The sequence below is a fragment of the Muntiacus reevesi genome, chromosome 12 (genome assembly GCF_963930625.1).
Source record: "Muntiacus reevesi chromosome 12, mMunRee1.1, whole genome shotgun sequence".
Classification (NCBI taxonomy): Eukaryota; Metazoa; Chordata; class Mammalia; order Artiodactyla; family Cervidae; genus Muntiacus; species Muntiacus reevesi.
In genome coordinates this window covers 7437163-7441100 of record NC_089260.1, presented here as the reverse complement: position 1 = coordinate 7441100, position 3938 = coordinate 7437163, and the positions used below count along the sequence as shown (strand labels likewise).

Below are 3938 nucleotides of genomic sequence, written 5' to 3'. Positions count from 1 at the left end.
CTTAATATAGTATCAGAAATCCTAGCCACAACAATCAGACATGAATACAGAAATAAATGACATCCAAGTAGGAGGGGAAGAAGTAAAGCTCTCACTCTTCCCAGATGACTTGATACTCTATATAGGAAGCCATAAATCACCATGAAAAAGACTATTAAACCAATGAATGAATTCAGTAAATTTGCATGATACAAGATTAATATACAGAAATCTGCTGCTTTTCTATACACTGACAATGAACTATCAGAAATGGAAATCAAGAAAAAAAATCCCATTTAAATTGCATTAAAAACAAGGAAATACTTAATATATTCATTCAGGCAGTCCAAAAACTTACACTCTGAACTCTAAGAACTTTAACACAGTGATGAAGGAAATTGAAGATGATACAAAGAAATGTAAATATCTCACATTCACAAATTGGCAAAAGTGATATTGTTGAGCTGTTAATACTGCTCAAAATAATGTACAGATTTAATGCAATCCTTATCAAAATATCAATCAAATTTTTCACATAGCTAGAATCCTACAGTTTATGTAGAACCACAAAACTCCCTTAATACTTAAAGCAATCTTGAGAAAAAAGAACAAAGCTGGAGATATTAATACTCCCTGACTTCAGACTATACAATACAGATACATTTAAAACAGTATGGTACTGGCACAAAAATGGAAACATGGATCAAGTGAACAGAAATAAACCCATGTAGTTATGGTCAATTTATTTACTACAAAAGAGGCAAGAATATAACAGGGAAAAGATCTCTTCAATAAGTGGTGCAAGAAAATGGGACAGATACAGGTAAATAATTATAACATTTTCTTACACCATACACAAATAACCTCAAAATGAGTTAAATATGTAAACAGTTTGGAAGCATTATGGGGAGAGAGGTGGACTTGGAACACAGGTGTGTACAGTGCACTGTGGTGTAAATTTTGTTTATAGTAATCCCATATTTTTGCTAAAGTTGTAAAAAACAAAAACAAAAATCGAGTGCTTGGGATGATGGATTAAGAAGAATATTGAAATTCCGTGGAAAGTTTCAAAGTGCAGCATACTGAATTTTCATCCTAGTCCAGCACCTCTGCTGCTCACTTAAATGCAGATGAATGGAGACCCCATCTGGGAAGACCCCTGGCCAGCGGTCCAGAGCTGATGCAGGCCATGCAGGTGGATCAGCAAGTATTGGGAAGAAATGGACATCCCGTAAAAAGCAACCGAGCAGTGCGGGGCGCAGCCAACCTGTTTCCCAGCCCAGCGGAACAGTGGAGGCTGCTGGATTCAGCACAGGCGGACAGAGGGAACGGCTCCTCACCCAGTGGAAAGGAACCACCCTGGACCGGGTGCCTGTAAGTCCTTCTTTGTATCTTATAAAATGTGATGGATTTGACCGTGTTTAGGTACTAGAATTTAATAAAGATGAGTTTCTGCACTTGAAGTCCTCCCCGATAGGGAGGACAATGGTAACATTTCAAATCAGTGATGCTCACCTAGCCGACACGATCGGCAAAGCAGTGGGGCACACGTTTGTTCTAAAGATGAGTGCAGGGGAGTGGTCTTAGCACACACCCCTATAATGAACACATGGCTTTCCATCATCTAGAAAAAGACCCTGTCTTGTACATGTACCAGCTCTTAGACGATTATAAAGAAGGCAACCTTCACATTCTGTCCAATTCTAATGATTCACCTCCAGCAGAAAGGGAACTGGGAGAAGTTGCAGACAGCCCAGTAGGCAAACAAGTGGAACAGACCAAAGAAGATGGCTCTGAAAGGACTAGCATGGTCATTCATCAAGTAGAAGCCACACCATCTGTCTAGCTCATCAAGTTTGATGATGACTTCCATATTTTTGCCTGCGATCTGGTGAAAACATCCTGATGTCACGAACTTTGCCAAATTTGTGGAACTATTAAATGTATAATTTGTAGACATAAAGACTTGATTGCTTTCCAGTTTAATGAAAACTTAAATATCCCTAAGAACACAGATCTCTGCCAGCAGAACTGTTTTTGTTCTGAATAGTACAGATTTATGTGAACACAACGGATTTTGTGTAAGGAACTCCTTCCCATTAAAAGAAGTCTGTCTGTTTGGAAGGGAGTCACAGGCAAGTCTGGTAAAAGCTGAGGTTTCCCTGGTGGCTCAGATAGTAAAGAATCCACCTGCAATGCAGGAGACATGGGTTTGATCCCTGAGTTGGCAAGATCCCCTGCAGAAGGGAATGGCTACTGACTCCAGTATTCTTGCTGGAGAATTCCACGGACAGAGGAGCCTGGTGGGTCAGAGTCCACGCATTGCAAAAAGTTAGACACAACCGAGCAACTAGCACACTGGTATAAGTTAAACTAGTATCACAGTCATTTAAAACTGTAATAAATTTTATCCACGTTCCCCTTCCTTCTTAACACTCTTATTCTGCTTCCATAATGCGAGCATATTTTTGTACTTTTGTTATTGAAAGGTTGTGGCTATGAGCTGCAACGATGCCAGGGGCCGGGATTCTTGGCCTCCAGAGGAGAGGGTTTCGATTTGGGGCCAGCGACCTGGCTGGACCACTTGAAGCTTTTGTGTAGCAAAGTTTTATTCAAATATGAAAGAGAGAAAGCTTCTGACACAGACATCGGAAGGGGGCAGCAGAGTACCCGCTTGCCAGTTTTTAGCAAGGCATCTTATTACTCGTTGATTGTAGGTGAAGGAAACCCCTCAAGGCTGAGAGAGCTGAACCCCACAACATACATATCTGCACAAGAGGAGTCATCTCTGGACCAGAGGTGTCTGGGTAAGATGTATGGTGTAAGTCTTGAAGGAAAACAGACCTCCAAACAAGATACATAGTTTCATTAACATACCTTAAAGAAAAACATTTCCCTGAGTAAGATCTATTGTTTGGTTGGGCAATTAGCAGCTCAAGGTTGGAAAAAAGTTACTTTCAGGCAGAACTGGCTGTTGTCATAGCAACACAGAATTAAAGGAGCCTCCCACAGTGGCTAAAGCTGGAGCAAAGGAATGCAGAAAAAAAAAAAAATTGTCTGCTGTTTGTCATTTGTCTCCTCCTGGGCTTGGGGACCTCTGGCCTCCTGGGGGAGATTGGCCTAGCCATTAACCCTTTCATTACTGCCTTTTATTTGATATGTATATATATGTATGTATATCCACCTATCTACCTATCTATATTAGTGTGTATATATACATATTATATATATGTATACACACACACACACACACACTTCATTGGCAGTCCTTTCTTTGTGGTTGGGCTGGGAGTTAAATAATTTTCTCCAGTTTAACCTAGGTGTTTGACCCAAGTCATTTATATTTTGTGCATTACTGCTGTTCATTTAAAATTAAATTTGGGCACAGGAAGCACATGGGGACATTCAGCTTGTTTTAAAATTCAGTGGTCCAGAGCATCATTTCAATCTGGAGGCTTAAAGCTAAATTTAAGCATGAATCACTTGTGAACAGTTAATGATCCACATTAGAATTTACAAAACAATTGGAAATCTGGGTAAAGTCTGCCTTTCATTCTAAGCTTTGTCCATTTTTTATTATAAATACTTTTCTAAAGCAAAACCCAGGTTCTCGGTCCACACTGGGTAATACAGGTGTATTTTGGATGGCGCATATTGTCCATTATTTGTACAAATTAGTAACTGGATTTCAGTACATGGTTTTAAAAGTCAATAGTGTATCCGTGGTTTATGAGTATTTGGTAAGTTCCTGGAAGAACATAGTACTTTTATATTAGAAATGTGAATTTAAGAATGGCACTGTTGCCTTTTAACAAGTTCTCTGGGATAGCTTTAGTTTTATTGCTGTTATTACTGGTGTATGGTTATGGTCAGAAGGCTTTGCCCTGTCAGCTTTCCGCCTCAGAGAATTGTCTGAACAATTAACAGCTGAAATTCCCAACACCTTTCACGGCGCTGTA

At 39.7% G+C, this 3938-nt stretch overlaps 1 pseudogene; it reads left to right on the top strand.

Moving 5' to 3' along the window:
- Positions 1-1113: 1113 nt before the first annotated feature.
- Positions 1114-1885, top strand: LOC136145168 (spindlin-1 pseudogene; annotated as a pseudogene).
- Positions 1886-3938: the final 2053 nt, after the last annotated feature.